The sequence below is a fragment of the Solanum stenotomum genome, chromosome 12 (assembly GCF_019186545.1).
Source record: "Solanum stenotomum isolate F172 chromosome 12, ASM1918654v1, whole genome shotgun sequence".
NCBI classification, from domain to species: domain Eukaryota; kingdom Viridiplantae; phylum Streptophyta; class Magnoliopsida; order Solanales; family Solanaceae; genus Solanum; species Solanum stenotomum.
Window position 1 is genome coordinate 24,270,695 of NC_064293.1, and position 27,285 is coordinate 24,297,979.

General features: G+C 37.2%; 1 protein-coding gene and 1 long non-coding RNA gene across 2 annotated transcripts in view; one reads left to right on the forward strand and one right to left on the reverse strand.

The window, feature by feature from the left end:
• The window catches only part of LOC125849216 (uncharacterized), a 683,098-nt gene that overhangs the window by 12,463 nt on the left and 643,350 nt on the right, over window positions 1-27,285 (reverse strand). The window lies entirely within an intron of this gene.
• LOC125849220 (uncharacterized) lies at window positions 779-14,570 on the forward strand. Its single transcript, XR_007444596.1, has 3 exons — window positions 779-988; window positions 1,065-1,113; window positions 14,350-14,570. It is a non-coding gene; the product is annotated as an uncharacterized LOC125849220 (long non-coding RNA).

Sequence of the window (27,285 nt, forward strand, 5' to 3'; positions counted from 1 at the left end):
TATTTCATGATGCAGATACATGTATTCAGGATCATCAATAGGCGTTTCGTTGAGGTCGTATGATATTCCAGTCAACTTTGGTGAGTCATCTTATATTCCAGAGGACTTCACCTTTATCTTAAAGTTAGTAGTTTTGAGATGTCTTGGGTCTTGTCTTAATATCGTTCTGTAATAGTAGAGGCTTCATAGATAGACATAGTGAAGGAGTTTCTGTATTTACTTTTATTTTGAGTATTGTACAGACTTTTAAAAAGGTTGAGTATTCGAATTTCTTGAATTTAATTCAGTTTTAAGCTTTTGTATGCTTGAGTCAGTCTTCCGCTTGTAGCCAGCCAAGGTGAAGGTTCGCTTGGGGACCAACAATGGTTCTTGAGTGCCGGCAATGTCCGGATTGTAGGCTCGCATCGTGACATTGATCTTATTAGTTAGGAGTCTTTTTTTATAAGTTATAAAATTTTAATTTGAAAATGGAACTCTAGTATGTTTTCAACATAATCTGCATTTTTAGTATATTCTAAGAAATGAACATATTGATAAAATAATTTCTTTTACTAAGCCAAATTAGTCATAATAAATAAATTTTTTTAGGTGATAATTCTAAGTTAGGTATCCTTTTTTTTTTTTTAAATTTAAAGGTTGGGCAATGCCCATATATAAACTCAATCAAAAGTGCATAGAATCAAAACCTAGGACCCAAAAGTGACCCAGGTCCAAAGAAAGAAACGAACAGAGATGGAAATTTAAAAAGAAAGAAAGAAAATAAAACTATAAAGGGACATGGACAAAATGCTTTGAAAAGAAAGAGCTTTTTCTTCTTCAACATCTTCCAGAGCTTCGATGGCCTTGTCAATTGCTAGAGAAATTGGAGAAAGGGCATGAAGGTTGTGTGATATCCACTTGGACGTTCAACCTCTCACAAACGTCATGAATTCGACACCAATGAAGACTTCTTCAGCTTCAACCTGCTCCGACTAACACCAGCTCAAATGTAAGACCAAGATCTTGTTCAACTTTGATTAGCTCCTTTGTGAGGATTTTACCTAACATTTCCAAGTGTTGTGCAGATTGAGATCAAAGAACTAATACCACTACATCAACCCCTGAATCTGAAAGGTATTACCCTCTATTAGGAATCAATTTTGAAAGAAACTTCATAGATCTGCATTTACATTCGGGATTTGAGTTCAAATGCAATTTTTATGGAAACTTTTCTGGTATATCTTGCTTGCCTTTTTTTTCCCACAGTGATAACTTTGATTATCCTCTTATATTTGAAAGTTTCTGTTTTGAATCTTCCTTGTTCGAATACTTGGTGTGCTATTTCTATCTAATTGTAGTATGATCTTTGCCTGCTGTTGTAACTCCTGACTAGAATTAAACTGCATCTGATCTATCCCTGCAAAGCTGAAAACATAGTTAGTTAAAAAATCAGCAAGTTTATTTCATTCACTGTAGGTGTGCTCAATCATCGTTGTACTATTCTCCATAGCTCTTTTTACAACTCTAATCTCTACTGCAATCGACCAAGGTATCTCCCAGATACCATCAAACACCTTCTTAATAATCAGAGAATCTGTCTCCATCACAAGAGGCATAAAATTATGCTCTAAACAGTATAAAATGCCTCTACTGAATGCTTTGGTTTCAGCTTCCAAGGCTGTGCACAAAGAAATACTCTTAGCTTCAGCATACATCAAATACCCTTGATGATTTCTCACACAAAAAGCCATAGCACTAGTCCCCAAAACAGGTCTACTTGAGCCGTAAGCGTTACATTTAAAAGTACCTTCTTCAGGGCATCTCCACCTTATAACTCTGCTAGTCAAGATAGGACTGTAAGCCTCTAGAAAACGTACAATTAGGGGCCATGACTTTGGTACCTCCACCAACCATGGATATCGTACTTTGGTCATCAAATATACATTCTTGTTGATCTCCATTTCCATTGAATGCCTTGACATTTTGCCTCCATGTTTGAGCACATTCCGTCTCTTCCATACTTGCCAAACTATGAATGCAGGGACTGCCTTGTATAAAGGTTTCAACTTTGTCACACCATCAAACTCCCACCATTTCTTAATAACTTGTCTAAGTTGAACAAAAGGCCCTGGGATACCTATAGCTCCTGTAAATACTCTCCATAGATAGTTTGCGTCAGGACAACTTACAAATAAATGGTTAAAATTTTCTTGTGTCCCTGCATTACAACAACAACATACCACAAAGTCACAAATTTTATATCTAACCAAAACTTGACCAATGGGGATTCTTTGGAACCAGATTCTCCACATAAGGAAGGAAATTCGGAAAGGAATTCCTTTTTCCCAAATCTGCATTATACCTTCTATTGGATTACTTCTTTGTCTAATTAATTCCCAAGCACTTCTAACTGTGAATTTTCGTTTGGCATCCACCAAGCTATATCACTCTCTCCAGAATTATGATCTGACCCTAACACCTTGAAAACATGCTGACAAAATTCTTCTGTAAGAACATTCGACATTAAAGGCTTGTTCCAATCTCCATTATTCCACAGTTGATTCACCTCCTCCATGGAGCCTGAGAGATTCTGATTAATCTGCTCTAAGTGATGAATAGAGCCAATTTGGGACCAATTATCATACCAAGTACTAGCTTGTCCACACCTAGGTTCCCACCAAATTTCCCGATCCATATTATCCCTAGCCCAAAGCATCATCTTCCAGATTAGAGATCCACCCGTCCACTTCACTACTTGAGGCCTATGCCTTTTGAAATATTTGTTCCATAAAAAATTAGACCACATAGTGTTTTTAGTTCTAAATATCCACCACAGTTTAGCAAATAAAGCTTTGGATATGTCAAAAAGAGATCTAAACCCAAGACCTCCCTCTTCCTTAGGTAGACGCATGTCATTCCAAGCAACCCAATGTTTAGCTCTCCCTTCCTCCTTAAAGTTCCATAGAAATTTGGCAAAGATTCTATGAAGGTCATATAGAACACATTTAGGAGGAATAATGGCTGATAACAAATATATTGGCATACTTTGTAGTACATGCTGAATCAAGATTGCTTTACCCCAAAAGATAAAAGTTTACTTTTCCATACTTGGAGCTTGTTCTGGATCCTCTTTATTAATTCAAAAAAATCAGATTTTCTTTTCTTTGCATGACCAATAGGACACCCCAAATATTTTAAAGGAAAAGTACCTCTTGTCAACTCAATAACTTCAATAAAATCATTTACATGAGATATTGTAGTCTTATTGTGCATATAGAAAAAACTTTGGCTTTTATTGATTTTCTGACCTGATTGTCTCTCATAATCCTTCAAAACCTGCATGATGAGTAATAAGGATTTCTTATCAGCTCCAACAAAAATAATGGTATCATCTGCATAGGCGAGATGATTTATTTTTTCACTCCATTTAGGCATTCCAAAACCTATAAATTCATTGTTACAAAACAAATGATTCAAAGCACTGGATAAAACCTCAGCTGGAATAATGAATAAGGTAGGAGAAAGAGGGTCCCCCTGTTTTACTCCCCTTGTAGAATGAAAGAAACCATAAGCTTGTCCATTAACAAGAATAGAATACCAATTGTTTGCCATAAGTCTCCTAATCATATCTACTACTCCTGCATCAAAACCCATGTGTTCAAGAACTCTAATTAAAAAGTTCAAATTTACTCTATCGTAAGCTTTGGCCATGTCTAGCTTGATGATAACATTTGCAGGGTTAACCCTCTTCCTAATATCAGTGATTATTTCTTGTGCTAATAAAACATTTTCTATAATGCTCCTTCCCTTTATAAAACCATACTGATTCTGTGAAATAAGGTTAGGTAACAAACCTTCCAATCTGTCATGAACAATTCTAGCGATCACTTTATTAATGAAATTACTCAAACTAATAGGTCTTAGGTCTGAAAAGGATTGAATGATATCCCTTTTAGGCAGTAAGACTAAATTAGTATGAGTTATTGATTTGGGAAGAGAATTACCATAGAAGAAAACATGTACAATCTTCACAACATCAGCCCCAACCACATCCCAACATACTTGATAAAAATGTCCAGTCAAGCCATTAGGCTCACTAGAACTATCTCCATTCAAATTAAAAACCACCCTTTTCACCTCATCATCCTCGAGTAATATTTTCAGTAGTTCATTATCACCAGTAGAGACAATAGGAGAAATATGCTGCAACAGATGAAACTCAGAATCAGCTGCAGATTTAGAGAGCTGATCCTTAAAGAAATCTAATACTTCTGCTGTAATCTTCTCCTTCCATTCTGCCCAAGATCCATCCTCTCTTTGAATTCTGTTTAAAAACAATCTTTTTCTTCTACCTTTTACTAATGAGTGAAAGAATCTGGTGTTCTTGTCTCCTTCAGTGAACCATTTAATGCTAGCCTTTTGTCTACAAAATTCTTCTTCATAATAAGATAGAGTTTTAGTTCAACCTGAGCATGCTGTAATATAACTCTGTTAGCTGAATTTGGATGCTCTTCAAATAAATCTTCTTTTATTCTCACTATTTTCTCTCTAATCTGCACTTGATTAAATATATCACCAAAATTTTCCTTGCTCCATTTAGAAAATGCTAATTTCGTCCTTTTCATCTTAAGCTTCCAATCAATAAAAATATCAGAATTCAAGGTAGAACCCCAAGACTCCTTCACCACCTCCTTAAAATCATCCCGCTCTGTCCAAAATTTCTAGAATCTGAATGTCCTTGAAACATTCTGGTCACAACTTACGCAACTTAGTAACAAAGGAGCATGGTCTGAACCAGTTCTGGATAGATGTTGGAGTTCTATGTAACCCAACAACTCATTCAAGTCTTGATTATACAATACTCTATCAAGCCTTTTAAAAATGCACTCCTCATCTGATCTCCCATTCCACTAGGTAAAAGGACCACCAATGAAATTCATATCAAATAACTCACATGAGTTAATACAACAAGCAAAATCTTCAACTTCTTGAGGATATACTGGTAGGCCTCCCATCTTTTCCTCATTACTTAGTATGACATTAAAGTCTCCCCCAACAAGGCATGGCATAGATAGATTATAGTTAATGGAATACAACTCATCCCATAGTTCTAATATACAATAGTAGTCAAAAATTGTTTACCCTCTTGCATTGCCAACTGCAAAGTCAGTTGTTGTTTAGAATTAGAAATAAACCACACCTGGATATGCTCTTTAACAAACACCCAGATCTGGCCATTAGAGTTATAATTAACATACTGCATTCCTAGTCTTCTCTTGTACTTCTGAATTTGTCTTGTATCTTGAAAAGGCTCCAACAAAGCTATTAAGAAAAACTTCTGATGTTTGTTCAACATTTGAACTCTATGAAAAGAATTTTGAGTTCTAACCGACCTAATATTCCAAAATAAGGCTTTAAGGGTCATTTAAATATAGCTTTAACTACCCTTTTAGCCTAAATCCTGGTTGTTTTTTCTTCTCTCTCTTTGGCGTTATCTTTCCTATTCCTCCCCTCGGACAACACGTTAGGAGATAAACCTACAAACATTCATACCATTCTTGATGTTGTTCACTTCTTCAGTATATTCAACCAATACTTTCTCAGAAACTTCCCCTTTGTGCATCACCTTATCCTCCTGAACCTGATGAGACACAAGAGCATGTAATTTCTCCATAGGGGCTGATTTTTGACCTATAACAGGGAACAAACCTCCCTCTGCAGTCTCCATATTAACCATCTGAAGAGGAGTATAATATGTAGCCTCTGCTATTTCTTTCCTCAATATTAATATCCTCTCTTCTTCCTTTATGTCTTTTGAAATAGTTACTGCTGAAGTTAATCCTCTGATTCATTGACATTCTGATCCACACTAACTTGCTCACTACTCTGCTTTATATTACTAATATTTTGTTCATCTTCTATATGAGTCAAAGCTAGTATATTATCTTCATCATCTTTGGTTTCTGCCACTACTATTGCTGAGTTTAATTCTTCTGTCTCCTTACTATCATATGCCTGCTCTTTAGTCTGATTAGTATTACTAACCCTTTGTTCTGTGCCAAGTTATTCAGAACAGTGACATTACCATTCATGTCTTCAGTACCTTCCAAGACCGATGCATCATCCCTTTGACACATTGTCTTATTAATGTTTGTATTACTGCCATGTTTTCCATCACCCTTCCTGTGATATGTGATAAAAGCTTTAGTGAACCACTCTTTAGTGGATGAGTGGTGAGGCACATATTGGTTAGCTTTTTCTGTATTATGATTAGTGTCCATGGACTCATTCTGCTCCCTTGTTTGAACTGGGTATCTCTGTACATATACTGTCACTATGAACTTCCTCCATAACCTTCTCTGCAATGCAACAAACGAGTTACCATCCACAATACCCTTACCAGGTATTGATGCTTTATCACTTAACAATGCTCTTTTTTCTAATGTGAACAATCTGTTTGTAGGATTCCAATACCTTCCCACAATTCTTTTCCTTCTTGGTTGAGTATTCTCCTATTCAACTGTAACCTTTTGATGTCCTTGCTCCCCTTGTTGTTGTTCCTCTTCCTGTACGTGTACCTCCTTCTCTGCACTAGGTTTCTTTAATTCAGGATGTAATTTTTTGCAATCGACTTCATCATGTCCCTGAACTTTGCAATGTTTGCAATATTTGGGAATCATATCATAATGTATTTTAACCTGTTCAATCCTTGATTCCTTAGTGATTTCGTTAACTATTTCCATCTCCATAAATTTAGGGAAGTCAAATAGTGATCTACTTGTACTTTGACTCTCGCACAACTTGGCCTTGCTTTGTTTATCGTCGCCGTATCTAGTTGTAATGGTTTTCCTACTGCTGAAGCTAGAGAGAAAATTGCTTCCTTCATAAAAAAAGTAGGTTTTAAATCAGGAAAAGATATCCATGCCATAGCCTGTGTAGTTTCCTCATCAACTTTAAATTTTGCATCATAAATTAATGTCTTCATAGAGTAAGAATATCCGTCCTTGGCCAATAAATAGTAGATGTTTTTTGACATCAAGTTAATAAAATCTTCCTGTCGATCCAACCTTATAAGAATATGCATGTTGCGTAGTAGCCCAATCTTGCATCCACCTTTGATATTACACTATCTAGGCAAAATCATTCGTAGTTCATCAATCTCAGGCCAACCATATGAGAACTTTCCAATTACAGCAAATTGGAGGTTTTCGATAGTATTCATTCTATTCACCTCATCCTCCGTCCAAGACACCCTGGGAATACCATCTGTGTATGTAACTTTCTTTAGTGGTATAGGTTCTACACCAATAGTAGGTGCTAAAACAGAGTTTGGAGCCTTCAGAATATTCACATACATCTCCATACTGACTTTGTTTTTGTCGTTACCAGAATTCTCGTTAGGCAAAACTCTAGGTTCGACAAGCTAAAGTTGGTAATATGAGACTTTAATGAATGTCACTTTAAAATAAAAAAGAAATGATGGTCACTTGAAGATATTGCTAAAACTTATTATGTCTAATATGACAAAAGTCAATGCTTGTAGTTGTACAATAATAAAAGTGCATCAATAAATTTTTTTCATAGGTTTCTCAATGAGTTTACACACGCAAAGACTATCAAAGTGACTTCTTCCTCGTGCATTAAATTTCCCATAATAAGAGATTGGGAAAATGCATAAGTACCCCTCCAACCTTTGCCCAAAATCCTAGAAACACACTAATACTATACTAAGGTCCTATTACCCCCTGAACTTATTTTATAAATAATTTCTACCTCTTTTCGGCCTACGTGGTACTATCTTCTGGGACCAGCGCGTGTTGACATTTTTTCAAGCTATCTGGTTTATAGTGCCACATATGCCTAAAAGGGGTAGAAAATTATTTATAAAATAAGTTCGGGAGGGGGTAATAGGACCTTAGTATAGTATAAGTGTGTCTCTGGGATTCAGGCATAGGTTGGGGGTACTTATGCATTTTCCCATAAGAGAATCTAATCTTGCATATACTGTATAAAACAAAAGACATTAATATTCATATCTCAATTGACTCTACTTATGCTCGCAAATATAAACTACTATCATGCCTTTTATTCATTTTAACTTAAGTCAAAGGAATTATGTATAGGAAAGAACAACAAAATGTCACAATCCGAACTTATATCATGATGGTGCCTTTCATAACTTTCAAAAAACAAGCCAAACTAAACATCAAGTTATAAGTAGAACTAAATTTTACTAATGCAGAAGCAATAATAAGATAAGGACGGGGACCATAACATATATATGTACATAGTGATATCAAATATACTATAGGATCCAATGTGACCAAGAAAAATGAATATACACGAGAACCAAATCTGGAACTTGGTGTCATCAATACAAGAGCATCTAAAGTACAAAATAAGAGATTTATAAAACCCTTCTAACTAAACAAGATACAAAATACATATAGACAGTAAAAAAAGTGTAAGCGTCTAGTATTCGAATATCAAGATCTCACCATGATCCATAAACTGACAACCTCAGTATATTAGGATTTAACTAGGGTGGGTCAATGTAACACCCCATACATTTCAACATATATACGACTAATTTAGTATTGACAAAAGCATTTAAACTTGAGAATTAAGGTGGTAATTAAGCTTAAATTTAGAGTTGGTTGTTAATTTTGAGTAAAGGGATTAGGATTTGAAAAATGAGATAAGATAAGTGTAACACCTCGAAAATTGGTAAGTTACTTGGAAAGGAAAATGTTTTTGGTACAAGATTGTACGAAACCACATGCGGACCATAAACGTTCCCACGAATTGTAGGAAGGTGGTCACGAAATGAGTCATGGAAAATAAAATTTGACAGTTCTTTGATAAGCTCTTAGGGACCAAGGATGGTCCAAAGATAGGTATACGAGCCATAGAAAGTGATCGTAGGTCAGATTGAACTTGGTAAAGTTTTAATGGAATTTGGGTCTATGGTTGGGACTATAGACTGTATAAGGTCCTACGGTTCGTAGACCATGACTCATGGAAATGATTTGGACTTTAAGGAATTTTGGAATTTAAATGTTGTACGAGAGGGCCTACGGCCTATAGAAGGACCTACGTCCGTAGGAATGGGCCTGTGGTAGTCACTTCTGAAATTCTGGCTTCTAGTACTTGGTCTATGAATGACCAGTACGGTGCGTAGAGGCTTGTACAGACCATAGATTGGTCGACAGGTGCTTTCCTGCAGTTAAAGTTTAGGGTTAATTGGGTTATTTCCTATCCTTTTAACTTCTAAACTATGTCATTTCTAGCATATATCAAAGTCTTAAAACTGATTTTACCCTTCAAAAATCTCCATTCCCTCTTATTCACGAAAAACCCCAAAATATCTCAAGGTTTCTTCTCCGAAATTCTCTCCAAGAATCTCAAGGAAAACCAAGGTTTTACAAGCTTCATGCTCCATTCTCTAATTCCAAGGTTTAGATTTATCAAGGTATGTGGAAATTTATTAATGGATCACTTTCCATTCATTGAGCCCCAATAAATCCTTAAATTTTCTTTTATGATCTTATCCAAATTCTAGGTTGACTATATTTGATCTTACTATGAATGACTTGATTCAAATTACATGTTTTCAAGGGTTTTCATATGAATCCATACTATATGCCCATTTTATGATCAGGAATTGAGCTTTGAAGTTATGTATGCATAAGGGATTGTAGTGACTATGATTCTAGGGTGCTTTTGAATAAAGCATCTCATGTTTTTATGAAAATCAGGTTTCTTCTGATTGAAGTATTTTCATTATGAAAAAATTATCATGATTTAGATGCTTTCGATTAAGTGTGTATTTTATACATCAATTATGTTATGAAATCATGATATTTTGAAGGAGCTATTCACATTCTTATGATTTATGAGTATTTATGATTGAGTTGGTGTTACTAGATTCTCACCATTTCAAAGACTAAAGAGATGTGAATATGATTTTATTCTTTATGAATTCTGTTGGGAGTTTACTTAGCATTAAGTTGATTTGGGTGATCCCCAAAGGCTTTGAACTACATGCCCCATAAGATGTCCTGATTAGACAATTAGCTAGTGGATCCATCTAAACTTAAGAATATGGTCCTTACCTTGNGGAGTTTACTTAGCATTAAGTTGATTTGGGTGATCCCCAAAGGCTTTGAACTACGTGCCCCATAAGATGTCCTAATTAGACAATTAGCTAGTGGATCCATCTAAACTTAAGAATATGGTCCTTACCTTGGCAAGTAGGACAATTTCTATTTGCTGGGGGGAGTAAGACACCGAATTCCATGTCATAGCTCACATGGTTTATGTTGTTTAATCGTACACATCCCACAAAGATTATGTTTTCTTACTTAGCTTATATTTTATACATATGTCATGATTCTTATATTGCATTGACCTTCTCATTATTTATGAACTCAACTTACTAGATTGGTATGTTTTCACTTGGTCATATATTTTCATGTTTTGAACTTATCACATTTCATGTTTAAGCTATGCATTTTTCCCATATTCAGTACATTTCATTTGAAATGCATGTATGCCCCTATCTGAAATGTTCAATTGTATTTTAAATGAGTCATATGCTAAGTAGAATCACATAGTCACTTGTTATGCACCTTAATGACTCATTTACTATATGTCCCAATTTTCTTACTTTTCACACACCTTTATGGATCATCTGTCTATATTCTTTGTACTCAATGAAGTTCATTGAGTCATATAAGTTAGTATCACATCAACTTATATTTTGCTTCATGTATCATTGTAGCTGCCTCAAGTATTTATCGGCATGATTGGTATATAGTCCTAAAGATTAACAGAGTTATGACCACCAAAAGAACAAGCTTAAAAATTAAACAAACAAGGTAAAGTGAATAAATATAATTATGGGTAGCAGATCAATGTTAAAATACCTATCATGGGTCGATTGTAATTCTTGTACTCATGGGTGGCAACTAAGGGTGGGTAATACCTAGCATGGACCGACACCAATCTATATAATTATGCGTGGTAGCGTGTCATGACTCAAACTATCTCCAAGATGTGACATGACAAATATGACCCCGAGAGACTCTAAATAAGTCACTTCACATAAGCATGACACTAAGATATCGACAAAATAGAAACAAAGAGATAAAGCGGAATATAAAATATAGTTAGGTAGAAGAATATTTTCTACTGCCAACACTTAAAGTGCGCTCTATAAATTTTTTGAGATTTTCTGCTTGAGCCATTGCTGATGCAGAATGACTAGAGGGGTCTATAATAATAGTAGTGTCAACAACTGAAGTTATTTCTGTTTCTTTCATGTTCGTTAACAATTTTTTTTTATCAATTGGTGAAGATTTTGTTTCTTGGAACCAAATAAACATTCTTTTTTTGGAACATGCTGATGAATTGGTGAAGATTTTATTTCTTCGAATAAAATAATCTTTCCTTTTCTGGAACAAATTTACTGTTCAATAAAGTTTTTATATTCTTCGAATCTAATACTAAATCTGAGTAGAATAACTAGAAGATTTTTAGTTTCCAAACCCAAAAACATAGATGAACATAGGAGAAAAAAATTTAAATATCTTAAGATTGATGGGTACTGTATTAAAAAAGAATATCAAAAGAATAAGGAAATTGGAAAACAGAAAATACTTAAAGTATTAAACAAATATCTGAGACACAAAATTTACTGTGTGTCGTTAAGAAGTTTTCCCCTCACTATACCCGAGGTTGTGGAGTATTTCCTCCCAAGATAAATTTGAGATACTTGTTAAAGAAGTAGTGTAACACCTCGGAAATTCTATGATTTAAGTTAGAGCCTCACCTTATGAATAATGACGTAAAAATAGTCAAAATGATGTTTATAAACCTAAACTAATGTAATTGATTTGTTTTGGAAGAGTAAAAGTCTAAACGTCAAGAAACGACCACGACGTCCGAAAACTAGAGAAGAATGTGTTCTAGTGTGTCCTTAGGTTTTGGGCAGCTTTGTGAGTGTCGTATGATGGTATAATCTGGTAAAAAGGTTTAAAATAGGTAAATATATGCTCCTAGGGTCAAAACATTCGAATACGAAGCCCCGGGGCCACCCTAAAGTGGCACGAGGAGGACCCCAACCTTGTCCAAGCAAGCTGCCAAGGCAGCTTGCAAGTTGTGCATAGAGGGAATGAGGGCGCGTCGTGCACTTGCTCCCATAAGGAGAAAAATTTCAGTTCGTGACGCGGTCGTGTCGCAGACTCTATTGTCTCGAAATTTAATTCCAAATATCTTCAGGGAATAGCTCCGTGTCGCGGACTTGTTCCGCGATGAAAATGCAAATATTCAGAAATCTATTTTTACTTTATTAAAGAGTCCAATTAAGTGAGGGGTATTTAGGGTACTTTAGGGGACGTGTATATAATAATTTTTAAGTCAATTTACCTTACTTTTATCACTCAAACACAAAACCCCAAAGATCTAAACCTAAAGTTCCTCCTTCTCTCTACTCTCTCTCTCTCTCTTCTCAAGAACTCCATTGAAGAAGATTGTAACTTCAAGAAGAAGACCAACTCTCCAAGGTTTCAACTCGGATTTTCATGGTTAATTCATCTATAAGGTATGGTGGCTTATCAAAATTGGGATTCCTTTCCCCAAGAGGCCCCATCAAGATGAATTTTAAAATCTCCAATTTCTAGGTTTCAATCCAAAAACGTGGGTCTTCTTTCTAAAGTAAAATTGATGTTATAAACTGACTCTGATTGATGTTATATGAACAATTATGGATGAATTTATGTTGTATTGGTGGTTTCTTGAAGAATTCCCCATGAGACCCATGTTTCTCCTTCTTTTCCTAATTCTTACCCTAGTTTGTGTTGGATATTGATTGAAGGCTATGAATTGAATGTGATGTTATGTAATTCATGTTTGTATGATGATTCTACCCTAGGTTATGTATAATTTCTATGAAATTAGGGTTGAGTCTTTGAATGAAGCGTTGAAGGCTATGAAGGGAATATGTCAATTGCTTATATTGATGTTGATTATGTTATTACTTCATGAATTACCTTGTATTATGTATTGGTTATGAATTGCTTGGTAATTGAAGTATGGATGTCCCACGAAGGGCAAGAAGGTATGAAGGTTGGTTCTTCTTTGAGCTCAAGTATGAAAGGTGAATTATTTAGATTGTAATGATGCTATACCTAATGTGTTATTGTGGTGTTGATGACCTAGTTTCCTCATCCTTAACCCTCTACACTTGAATTAGCTATGAAGTATGTATGTATATTATGGTATGATTGCTATATGATTTAAAGGTAGTTCTCATGATTGTAGAGTAATGTAAAGTGAAAGGTTTACTCACTTGTTAAGTGTCTCTAAAGTGAAAGGATTGTTACTCACTTATGAACACATATGAGCTATTATGGTAAGATGTCTACATAAGAGTCTAATAAAGGCTAATGTGAACTTATGTGATGACTAAAGATGATTACTAAAGGGAATTAGATGCTTACCACCGAAAGGGCATGTAAATGAGATGAGGGTCTCACGTTTAGTAAGTCCGGCTCCCCACATGGGTTTCCTCACGTTTAGCAAGTCCGGATTACCTACGGTATGTGTTGTCTCATGAGATGCAAACCCCCACGTTTAGTAAGTTAGGGTTTCTAGAAGAAATCTCCTTGACCCTTAACTATGTACTCACATGGGACTCTAGCTTAGTGGATCCACCTAGATAGCTATGTAAGAATGGTTACACCCTAGGCAAATGTTAACCCTCTCTTTTCGGTGTGAGAGTAGAACATCGGATTCCATGTAGCTCTTATGGTCTATGTCGGTTATTGCAATATTTCCCTAATGTAAAAGTAAATGAAGGTACGGAAGGTGTGAACTCTTACTAGGGTTTTCTTAAGGGTTTCTACATAATGTAAGGGAGGGTATGAGACTTCTCTTGCACATTGCACTTGTGGGATCCTAAGAGATGGTTGTAGTAGTGTTCTCTTATGATTTCGATTATTATGACTTATGTATGTTGAGGCTATGTTATGTATGATCATTATGAATGTGGTAAGTTATGATGAAATATGATCTTATGAATGTATGCATGAAGTAGGTTGCTTAATGTGATACTTGGCTTTGAATAGGGTTATGGGGTTCTATTCTTTGCATTGCACTAGTATTGCTTGGGCTGTCTATATGTTGGGATGATATTATGTTGGTTTGGACTATGATACTTAATTTGTGTGCATATTGGGTTTACTTGGCAAAAAGCATGTTTTGAATAAAATGTCCTTTTATGCATGTTTCAATGGTTTTTATGCATAGTAGCCATACTTAGTACGTGTGTTGTACTAACCCATTTTTTCCCTTTTCCCAAACATTTAGGTTCGGGCCGTTGAGGATTCAAGTTTACTTCTCAAGACACTTGGAGTTGCTTCCCTAAGTTGGTGAGTCCTCAAGTCCGAGGACAAGACCCTATGATCTAGCTTTTATGTTTAGTTCTTTGCTTATGTTTAAAGACATTGTTGTACTTCCTATTTTCAAGACTTCTTATTGATGTAAGGGCTAAGTCCCATTTTCGATACTTCTATGTCTAGATGGTGCATTGTGACGAAGTTAGATTCTATTTTTCATATATGAAGTGAAGTTGAACTTCCAAAGTAAAAGATTTAAATTTTCTGTGATTTTATTCTGTGATACATGTTATGATGAATGCTAAGGGCTTGTATAAGACCTCTTCGAGGTCGAATGCGCCGGTAACGACTAGGGGGTGCTCTCGGGTCATCACAAACTTGGTATCAGAGCATAAGGTTGAGAATAATGTAGGATTCATGTCACAAGATACCACGTCGAGTAGAGTCTTGTTCATGGGTGTGAAGCGCGCCACACTGATGAATGAGAGGCTACTAGATGCTTAGGAACTTTCACTCTTTTGTTATTCCATAGTCGTGCCTAAGAGTCTTAACTCTATTCAGTCCTTTTCTTCTAATCTTTCTCTTGTGCTTATAGGCAATGAATACAATAAGGAACAACACAAGGAGGGCCGGTGAGGAGAATGTGAATGAGGCGGTTCCCCCTCAAGCTCCTAAAAAACCCTCAAGTTCCTATTGAAGAAGGGGCTATGTCTAATGTTAAGATAAGGTCGGCTATTCATAATTTGACTCAAGTGTTGGCCACTCAAGTTGCAAGGGATGCTAGGGTGCAAGTGAACCCTAATGCTAGCACTACCGCTTCTAGGATAAGGGATTTCACAAGGATGAATCCCCCTACTTTCTTTGGCTCCAAAGTGGAAGAAGATCCTCAAGGGTTTATTGATGAAGTATTTAAGGTTCTAGAGGCTATGGGTGTGTCTTCTCAAGAAAAGGTGGAGTTAGCCGCCTATCAACTCAAAGATGTGGCACAAGTGTGGTATGAACAATGGAAGGAGGGGAGACCTATTAGAGAGGGTCCGATAAGTTGGGCTACATTCAAGATGGCTTTCCTTGATAGGTTTTCCCCCTTGGAACTAAGGGAGAGGAAAATGCAAGAATTCATCAACCTCCGTCAAGGGGGTATGAGTGTGAAGGAGTATGACCTCAAGTTCACTCAATTGTCCAAGCATGCTCCTACTTTGGTGTCGGACTCTAGAGCTACAATGAACAAATTTGTTATGGGTGTATCCGATGTTGTGGTGAATGAATGTAGGTCGGCTATGCTAATCCCAAGCATGGACATTTCTCGCCTTATGGTTCATGCCGAGCAAATTGAGGAGCAAAAGCTTAAGCAAGTTGGTAGAGAATTGAAGAGGTCAAGGACCGATGATGGAAATTCTTCTAAGGTTAGGTTTGAAATCTAAGATAAGCCAAATTTCAAAAAGAGGTTTTCCAACCAAGGTCCTCCTAACACTCCAATGGTCAACAAAGGTAAAGTGTCTACCCCCAAGCCTCAAGAAGCAAGAGGTGGTAGTCCTTATGTTGAGAAGCCTATTTGTACAAAGTGTGGTCGAAAACATGAAGGCAAGTGCCTAGTTGGCACGGGTAATTGCTATGGTTGTGGTAAGAGCGGCCACATGAGGAGGGACTGCCCTATGCTAAAGGCTCAAGGAAGGGAAAATGCTCAAGCACAAACAAGTGGCCCAAATCTCGATGCTCTTAAGAAGAATCGCTGCTATGCTCTCCAATCCCGAGGTGATCAAGAGAGCTCTCCGGATGTTGTGACCGGTATGTTGCAAGTATTTTTAATAAATGTTTATGCATTGTTGGATCGCGGTGCCAATTTATATTTTGTAACCCCTTTAGTGGATATGAAGTTTAATATGCTTCCCAATGTCTTCGATAAACCCTTTTTGGTTTCTACCCCGATGGGTGATTCCATACTTGCTAAAAGAGTCTATAGGGGTTGTCCCATATCTTTGCCCAATAGAGTCACTTTAGTTGATTTGGTGGAACTTGATATGTTAGACTTTGATGTTATATTGGGGATGGATTGACTTCATGCTTGTTTTGCGTCCATAGATTGTAGGACCCGAATTGTGAAGTTTCAATTTCCTAATGAACCTATTTTAGAATGGAAGGGAGGAAATTCCGTTCCTAGGGGAAGGATCATTTCATGTCTAAAAGCTTGTAAGTTGATTTCTAAGGATTGTCTCTATCATATTGTGAGGGTCAAGGATTTTGAATCCGAGATTCCTCCTTTGGAGTCGGTCCCCGTAGTGAAGGATTTTCCGAAAGTCTTTCCCGATGACTTACCCGGGATTCCTCCCGAATGGGAAATAGATTTCGGCATAGATTTATTGTCGGATACACAACCCATTTCAATCCTCCTTACCGGATGGCCCCGACGGAGTTGAAGGAATTAAAAGCTCAACTAAAAGATTTGTTGGATATGGGTTTTATCCAACCTAGTATATCTCCTTGGGGTGCACCGGTGTTATTTGTGAAGAAGAAGGATGGATCTCTTCGTATGTGTATTAATTACCGACAGTTAAATAAGGTGACCATTAAGAAGTATCCACTCCCTAGGATTGATGACTTATTTGATCAACTTCAAGGAGCAAGTTACTTTTCAAAAATTAATTTGAGGTCATTTTGAGTTCTTAGTGATGTCCTTTGGTCTTACAAATGCCCCGACGACTTTTATGGACCTTATGAATCGTGTGTTTAGAAATTTTCTAGACTCATTTGTTATTGTCTTTCTTGATGACATCTTGATATACTCTAAAAGTGAGGATGATCACATGAATCATTTGAGGATAGTATTGCAAGCCCTCAAAGATCAGCAACTCTATGCTAAGTTTAGCAAGTGCGAGTTTTGGCTAAGATCGGTTGCTTTCCTTGGTCACATTGTTTCTAGTGAGGGTATAGAAGTTGATCCAAAGAAAATCGGTGCGGTCAAAAGTTGGCCTAGACCTTTGAATCCTTCCGACATCCGAAGCTTTTTGGGTTTGGCCGGTTATTACCGGAGGTTTGTTGAGGGATTTTCATCTATTGCATCTCCATTAATGGCCTTAGCTCAAAAGAAGTCCAAGTTTGAATGGTCGGAATCTTGTGAAAAGAGCTTCCAATTGTTGAAAGATAAGCTCACCTCCGCTCTGGTTTTGACCTTACCGGAGGGCACCGAAGGGTTTGTAGTATATTATGACGCTTCCCGAGTGGGTTGGGGTTGTGTCCTCATGTAGCATGGTAAGGTTATAGCTTATGCCTCAAGACAACTCAAAGGTGCATGAGAAGAATTATCCAACTCATGACCTTGAGCTAACGGCCATAGTCTTTGCTTTAAAGATTTGGAGACACTATCTTTATGGGGTACATGTGGATGTGTTTACCGACCACAAAAGTCTTCAATATGTTTTTAGCCAAAGAGAATTGAATCTTCGACAAAGGAGGTGGTTGGAACTCTTAAAAGATTATGATATGAGTGTCCTTTACCACCCCGGAAAAGCAAATGTGGTTGCGGATCCTTTGAGGCGTATATCTATGGGTAGTGTGTCACATATGGAAGAAGAGAAAAGGGAGTTAGCCCGTGATGTACACAGGCTAGCCCGGTTGGGTGTCCGACTTGAATATTCCCCAAAAGGAGGTGTCATGGTCCGTCATAATTCCGAGTCATCGGTTGTTGTTGACGTGAAGTCTAAGAAATATCTTGACCCTATTTTGATGGAACTAAAAGAGTCGGTTCTCAACAAAGCAATAGAAACTTTCTCTCAAGGAGAAGATGGGGTGCTTAGGCACTAAGGAAGATTATGTGTGCCGGATGTGGATGGCCTAAGAGAGACAATCTTAGAGGAGGCCCATGGATCCCGATACTCCATCCATCCGGGAGCCACCAAAATGTATCGCGACTTACGTGAGATTTATTAGTGGAAAGAAATGAAAAGAGACATAGCAGATTTTGTGGCTAGGTGCTCAAATTGCCAACAAGTCAAACCGAGCACCAAGGACCGGGAGGTTTAATTCAAGATATTGATACCCCCACTTGGAAGTGGGAAGAGATCAATATGGATTTCGTGGTAGGCTTGCCTCAAACCCCTAGGCAACATGATTCCATTTGGGTCATTGTGCATAGATTGACTAAATCAGTCCATTTCCTTCCCGTCAAGGTTTCTTATTCGGCGGAAGATTATGCTAAGTTGTACATTAAGGAGATTGTGAAATTGCATGGCCCCGTTGTCGATTATTTCGGATAGAGGTGCCCAATTTACTTCCCATATTTGGAGGTCTTTCCAAAGTGGGCTTGGTACTCAAGTGAAACTTAGTACCGCATTTTGTCAAAAGACAAATTCATTAGCAACCAAAGAGGAAAATGGAGAGTCATTTTCTCAAAATTTCTACCTCTATTCCACTACCATTGATGAGCTCCGAGTACCACCTATCGAAGACCAGCTTACCAATATTGCATCTCCTCTTTTTTAGTTGCGTCCAATGTAAGTCAAATATTTTGATGGATATTGTTGGTCACATCTATTACAGATTAGTGTATATTTACTTTTTTCGTTGTTTAGTTAGTTTTACTAAGTCCAGGTGTTTGTTCCTATATTTTTCGGATAGGCTAGAGTAAATAACAAGTATATCAGTACTTTCTTATGAGAATTTTTTCTGCACCTTCTTAGAAGTCAAGTTATACTACTTTTAGGAGTCAGTTATAACTTTAGAGTTTAGATTATAAATTTCCCTTTTCGTTTATATTTTCAATATAAGCTTTCAATAAAAAGGTTTAGTTATTCTCCAGATCATTTGCTTCTTCTCATAATTTTAATTAGGATTTTCTGTTCAACTCTTTGTTTTATGGTATTAGAGCCAGATTGAGATTCTTTAATCTCTGTTATTGTTATTGTTCTGTGAGAATTTCTTTTTGTGTAATATGGATCAATTTAATAGGGGAAGTGGTGCAAAGGGATAGAATGGTGTTGAGAAACTTGTAGGAACTAATTATAACTATTGGAGGTTGTGTATGAAGGCTTATCTTCAAGGTCAAGACTTGTGGGAGCTGGTTCAGTTATAGAAATTCCTGTAGATACTCCTAATAATATTGAACCACGTAGGAAATAGAAGATCACGTGCGGGAAGACTCTATTTGCTTTAAGGACATTGATTAACAAAGAGTTCATTGATCATGTTTGTGATGTTAGTTCTCCACAACTAGTCTGGAGAACTCTTGAAAGGTGATTTTCCATGAAGAATACAACAAGAGTACAATTCTTGGAAAATGAATTGGCAATGACGATGCAAGAAACCTTGTCAATTTCAGAATACTTCTTGTGAGTGAAGAGTATTTGTGGTGAAATTTCTGCACTAGATGCAACTGAGAAGATTAGTATATCCCATTTAAGGAGATTCCTCATTCGTTGTTTATATAAGGAGTATACGCCCTTTGTCGCCTCCATTCAAGGGTCGGCACACTAACCATCGATTGAAGAACTGAAAAATCTGTTGTCTAATCATGAAGTGTTTGCTAAACAAATGGGTAAAAGTTTCAACTCTAAACATGAAGTTGATATTTTTTCAAAAGGAAAGTTAAATGAGGATGATCCAGAGGAAGATTCTAATCAGAGGAAGGTTTTTGGTAATAATTCTCAAGGATACAAATCAATCAAGTATCATAGGTGTGGGGAGCTTGGGCATGTTCACATATATTGTTGTGTTAAGCTCTCCAAAGAAAATGTTGCTTGTGAAGATAAACAATATGATGAGCCAAAATGGGAGCATTGCTTTGCAATCGAAGATGTTGAAATAAAAGATAATGCGACGTTTGAATTGGCACCAAATAAATCTCATATCAATTATGTTGATCTCAAGGAGGAGTGGATAGTTGATTCTGCTTGTACACATCATGTTACTGGCGATGATTCATTATTTTCAGAGTTGCGACAACATAAGGGAGAAAGAGTTATTGTAACGGTTGATAACTCGACTTATCTAGTAATAAAGGAAGGTGTGGTTGAAATTGGTATTAATGATACATACATCAAGCTAAATTATGTCTATTATGTTCCAAGTTTGAGGAAGAATTCTCTCAAATTATTGATTCTGGAAATATATTTTGTTTGGTCCAGATGATGTGAAAGTACTTGTTAACATGAAAAATATTGAAGCTGATGTTCTGTTTGCTGGTAAGAAGAAAGGCTCTTTATTTGTTATGTTAGTTAGAGAGGCATATGTGAAGAAAACAAGCCAAATAGATAATGCAGCGATATGGCATGCTCGGTTGGGGCATTTAGGTTATCAAATGCTACAAAATATCTCTTCAGATAAACTCTTAGATGGCATGCCACCTATGAAAATTGCACAACAAGTGATTTGTCAAGGCTGCCAGTATGGAAAATCACACCTCCATCCTTTCAAAAGCTCATCAAATAGTAGATCTGCACCATTTGAACTAGTGCACATAGACTTGATGGGGCCGACAAGAACAACAAGTTATAGTGGCTACCGATATGTAATGATATTGGTAGATGACTTCTCCAAATTTACTTGGGTATATTTTTTTAGGGAGAAAAATGAATCACTTTCCAAGTTCGTTGAATTCAGCGGCATTGTAGAAAAGGAGTTTGGGCAAAAATAAAGTGTTTGAGGAGTGACAATGGTGGTGAATTTATGTCAACAAATTTCTTTCAGTTTTGTGAAGAAAATGGTATTTAAAGACAAATGACATGTCCCAATACCCCTCAAAAGAACGGGGTTTGCAGAAAGAGAGTTGGTACATTTGTCTTCAATAAGTTTTTCATGGCTACACGATAATAGTCTACCTCGCGATCTATGGGCAGAAGCATTTCAATGTGCATGTCATGTCTGTCACACCTTGAGCCTACACCCTGGACGTGGCAGACACTCGAGAACCATTGCTGGACCCAAGCGAACCCTTGGCCTGACTCAACTCTCAGCAGAAGACTTACTCAACATACCAGGAACTCAAATGTAAAATTTTAATTGAAACGTCTCAAATAAATAACATAGAATATAATAGATATTCAACTAGCCAAGAATAGGTAACTCAAGTCTTTAAAATATATAACAAACAAAATGGAAAAGACTCCTCAAAACACTACTATCTATCTAAGATGCCTCTTACAACTATGATAAAAACGGGACAAGACCCACAACATCCTAACAAAACTGAAAAGTAAATGGGAATCCTCCAGAAGCAAGGAGGCTCATCAAGAAAATTAGGGACTCGACTGGATCAACGAAGAGCCGATTGATGATCCTGAACTCTTGTATCTTCATCATAAAAGATGCAGGACAAATGTCATCAGTACATGAATGTACGAACATGCAAGGGGAACTCTAAAGCACAGACAAAAGCTTGAACTGATAAAAAAAGAAGAACATACTCACCTCAGCTCGACTCAACTCAACTCAACTCAACTTAACTCAAGGTTACTAAAGTTTACTCAAAGATACTCAAACTCAGAAATACTCAACTTAGTTCAATATAAAAACAACAATAAAAAAGCATTATAAATAAATCTTTTAAAACAATAGATAATAACTCAATGTATTTAAAAATATAATAATAACTCTTTTACTCTTATTTGGGAGATTCTCTAATCAACAACCATCACTATGAGCTATGTGATGATACAACGTCTCGCCCACGCTGCCAGAACTGTCCTATACCTTGCCGGAGTATAAGACATCCTCAACTAAGTGGATCCACTAAGCTATGTGTAACACCCCGTATCTGAAAACATACCTCAGTGCAGATTTCCAGAAGTTGTAGGTGCAACCCAGTAGGGTGACCCACGACTTGTGCTGGTGGTCCATGGTTCGCATCTGCAACCCCCCTCAAACTCATCCCTAAAAATTCCTCTAAGTGTTGACCTACGGCCGGTCCCACGAACCGTGGTCCATGTCCATGGATCAGACCCTCATATTCCAGTCTCCTGTCGCGACTGACGGTTGACTAGCATGGACCGTCAGTCGATCGACGGTTCGTCGGTCCCGTTCGTCGGTGATCCCAACAGCAGTTAAGTCAGGGGTCTTTTGGTCTTTTCCTTATGCGTTGGACCCCTAAACTACATAGTTTTGATCAATGTTAGCCTAGAAACATAACTAGAACTTACCTAAGTCAGATCATTCATTAAAACTTAGAAAAATTTAGAGCGTAAGAAGAGAAAGAGGTCAAGAATCCTAGTTCAAGAATGTAACAAGGTTCCATCAGTTCTAGCACCGAAATCGAAAGATTTCTCTATGAAATTTGTCACCATGTATGTGAAATTTCACTAGTGGGTTCCTTTCACCCATTAGGTCCCTAGATTTCAGTTAGAATCTTGATTCCCTTAATATTATCTAGACCTAGGGTTTCTTGAATGTTAGAAATTGTTCGGTTTTAGCTAAGAATGATCCAAATCAGATTATCATGTTGTAGTATCGGTTTTGGCCAGATTCATGCATATACTCAGAACTCTAGCTATGTAGTTTGTCTAGTTCATTAATTACACATGCTAGGTCAGTTATTTTAGTTATATACATACATGCCTCAGTTTCAAATATATCATTATCAGTATATTAATGTTACATTCTCAGTTGCATGTCAGTATTTTGAGCTATCCAGTGTTACAAAACTTCAGTCTTGATTTGTTAATTAATTAATCAATTGGGAGAAGCTTAATATTGAGTGACTAGGGTCAGTCACCCTCAAGTCCCAAAACTATGTGCCCCGTAGGTTGTAAGTCCTTTCTGTGGGCATCATTTTAGTGATCACGCTAGTCATGCCTCTACACCTTTGGTCGGGTGTATTGGGTCCTCTCGATGGGGCATATACATCGGACTCCACGTTTAGCTCATGTGGTTTTATGTCAGTTATTAGTAGCTCCCTTACAGTTCAATCAGATTTTATTGCATTAACCATGTTATCAGTTTTAGTTCAGTTTTCAGTCCCAGCATGTTATAACTTGGTCATTGTATTCAGTTTAACAATGTAAAATATTTCCAGTATCCTTATCATGTTCAAATTATATTATTGCTTGTTTAGTTATGTTATTGTTCTGCTTTAATCTATCCTGCATGGTCAATACTTTTTAAGTACTGACGCATACTCTACGCTACATCTTCTCGTGATGTAGGTTCAGACCCTGAGAAGTCATATCACGTATAGATCGGTTCCCGATCTTCAATTCAGCAGCATCAGTGGTGAGTCCTCCTTCTTCGAGGACTAGTGACATGATTATTTTTTTTGCTTTTAGCTTTAATTCAGTTTTGCTAGATCTAGCTGGGGCATGTTCCAACATTTCTAGTCAGTAGAGGCTTTCTTTTAGACATATATAGTTTCAACTTTAGCCTTAGAGTTTGACTTCTCATTTGTATTCAAACTCTCAGTTTTTATTTATTCAAANTTATTTTTTTTGCTTTTAGCTTTAATTCAGTTTTGTTAGATCTAGCTGGGGCATGTCCCAACATTTCTAGTCAGTAGAGGCTTTCTTTTAGACATATATAGTTTCAACTTTAGCCTTAGAGTTTGACTTCTCATTTGTATTCAAACTCTCAGTTTTTATTTATTCAAATAGTATAATGGGTATTCCCCATCATTTCAGATTATATACATGATTTAGCTTCTCCACAGTATTTGTTGTTTCAGTTTATCTTTAAGTATGCTTATGATATGCCATCAGGGTTAGCTTGGGGTCATTCGTGATCCTAGGTCCCGTGTCCGCGTCCAGGGGGTAGCCTCGGGGCGTGACAAACTTGGTATCAGAGCATTAGGTTTAAGAGTCCTAGGATGTATGAAAAGTCGCACTAAGTAGAGTCCTTTTCATAGGTGAGAAGTGCACCACATCTAAAGAGAAGGAGGCTGCAGGGTGTTTTAAGAAAACTTCAATTTCTTTGTTACTCTTATCGTGCGTAAGGTATGATCTAATTCTCGTGCTAATCCTTCGTTATGCGCATTCAGATCATGCCTCCTCGTAGAGCTTACACAAGGAATGCGAATGTCAGGAATGCAAACGCAGCTCCTCAAGTCCCAGATCAGGAAGTTTCGAATGCTAAATTTTGGATCGCTGTCCAGTTGTTGGCTCAAAGTGTTACCAACTAGAACAATCAGCAGGTTCCAGTTTCGGCAAATGCTAATGTTGGGTCAACTGCGGCTAGAGTTTGGGATTTTGTTAGAATGAATCTGCTAGAGTTGTTAGGATCGCAGATTGGTGAAGATCCCGAAAACTCCATAGTTGAGGTCAAGAAGATCTTTGGGGTAATGCAGGTAACTGGGAATGATCAGGTTGAGTTGGCATCTTACCAACTTAATGATGTAGCTCATATCTGGTATACTCAGTGGAAAGAGAACATGGGTACATATGCAACTCCTATCACTTGGGAATGGTTTAGTGAGACCTTTATGGATAGGTTCTTCCCAAGAGAGTTAATGGAGGCAAAAGCTCAGGAGTTTATGAATTTGAGGCTAGGTTCGATGACAGTCCAAGAGTATGGACTCAAGTTCACCCAAATCTCCAGGTATGCTCCCTACATGGTTGCTGATTCCTGGGCTCAAATGAACAAGTTCATATATGGGGTATCCGATCTAGTGAAAACAGAGTGTAGGAATGCTATGTTGCTTAAAGATATGAACATTTCTAGGCTCATGACTCATGCTCAGCAGGTTGAGGGTAATAAACTTAGGGAACAGGCTAAGGAGAATAAGAAGGCTAGGACATGCAACTATGACTATTCTCAACAGAAATTGGGTTGTGGAAATCGCTCGCAGTTTCAGCAGAAGTCTTCAACTCTGGCACCTTCATCAGCTAGTGTTCTATCCTCCAAGTTTCGAAATGATCAGAAAGGGAGGGCATCAGGATCTAAGACTCAAGGTAGTATTTCAGGCACCAGAACCTACCCAACTTGTCCAAAGTGTGGTAAGAACCATTCGGGCGAGTGTCTGGCAGGAAATGAAGGATGATTTGGGAGTGGTCAGTCTGGTCACAGGTTGAAAGATTGTCCTTCTAAACAGGGTCAAAAAGGTAACAATGGTAGAGCTCAGTCCACAACTTCAGGTCGCCCGACTCAGCAGAGTAACTCAACTAGTACATGTGGCGGTTGATTAACGTTTCAAGGACACTTCATCTAATTCTAAGTGTCAATGATCGCTAGTCAGTATAAAACCCAATCGAATGAGTTGGGGTCAAATCCCACAGGGAGTGGTATATGTTTGAGAATCAATCAAGCAGTATGAATATGATCAAATCAGTCATAGGAATAGACATTATTGACTAAAAACACAATTCAAATTAGGGGATGACATGAATGTCAAATAACATGGGGGTTTTGGTTTCAAATAATCAACTACAACAACAACAAACAATATGAAATATAATAATGAGACGAGTTCTTGGGATGTGATTTGATTATAGGTTACTATAGATAAATGGGTAATACCAACTGTCAGGAAATAGCTAAATAGCTGAATATTAGTGAGTAAGCTAAGCCATAGAGGAATTAAATTTTCTCTCGAACAATTTACCCCGAATCAAGTTGATTTCTCTCGAACATCAACAAGCAAGCAAAATAAGACCAACCTACACCTTAGACTATTCACTCTCTCGAGCTGAATATGTGGGATTGAATTTAAGATTCACTCTCTAGAGCTGAACCCATGTCAACCCAATACCCACTGACCATCAATCAATAATCTTGGCTTTAAAATCTCTTTCTCGAGCAAGCTAAAAAGATGAAGGTTGAACTGTATTTGCAACTACAATTCTTAAATTAAACCACAATTATTGATTAAACTCACTTCTAAAAAACATTTAAACTTAACAATTAGCAATACCCATAAACTAAATTATCCCATAATCACAAAATCACACCCCAAGAATTGGGGTTTTAACTAGACATCATAAAAAGATAAAAATCGTTTCCAAATTGAGTTTCCATCAACTGGGTAAGAATGATTTCATCCTTACAATGCTCCAAGTCGAAGAAGCTCAAAGACCCACTTTTAATTTCTCGAAAGTGAAAAACTTCAATTTTCCATAGCTTAGGAAAAACTAGAGAAAACTTATGTCAATACTCGGAATTCAATATGCAAAATTACTCTAATGATTATCCAAAATAAAATTTGATGCTAAACTCAATGTTCAAAAATGTATTTATAGTCACCAAAAAATGCTACGAAGAGCCATTCGGCGCAGTAAGTCGGGCTCGCCGATCCACTCGGCGATCCGCCCTTTGGTCAATTTCCTCGCCCTTCTGCCTTGGCCTTCAACATCCTCAAGTTCTGTAACTTTGGGTGATCCAACATTGCATCGCGGAACCAATCGACGATCCACCGATTGCTTCTTTCTCTCGCCAACATGGTTTTCTCCTTCAAGGCTTGGCAAACTCGAACTTTAGGTAGTCAGATAGCCATTCGACGATTCGCCAAATGGACTTGGCGATCACCAGGCTTTCTTTCTTCATTCTTTCCGCTCGCTTCGTTTCTTTTTGCAAATTAGTGACCTTGCTTAGTCCCTTAATCCATATAAATGGAAATCAAGGGTTTTACATTAGTTATTGGCACAAAATAAGCATTTGAGGACACTAAATCATTGTAAATAAAGCCCTAAATGAGTCAAAATCTCAGACTCATCAACACCCCCAACTTAAAATTTTGCTTGCCTCAAGTAAAACTCAAGTTCAACAGTTAAAAAAGGATACCTCAAACAGTGCTACACAAGACTCAATCATGAATGCACACAAAAAGACTGAATTTACGTATGCAAGGATCAATTGTGCACTCAAAGGTTCAAGTTGTGATTCACCATTACCAAAGATTCTCAAGTTCACAATACTTACTTCAAATGCAAGTTCAAGCTCAACAAAGATACTCAAATGCCCTCACACAAAGAATGATTCCATATTCACACACTATTTTTCA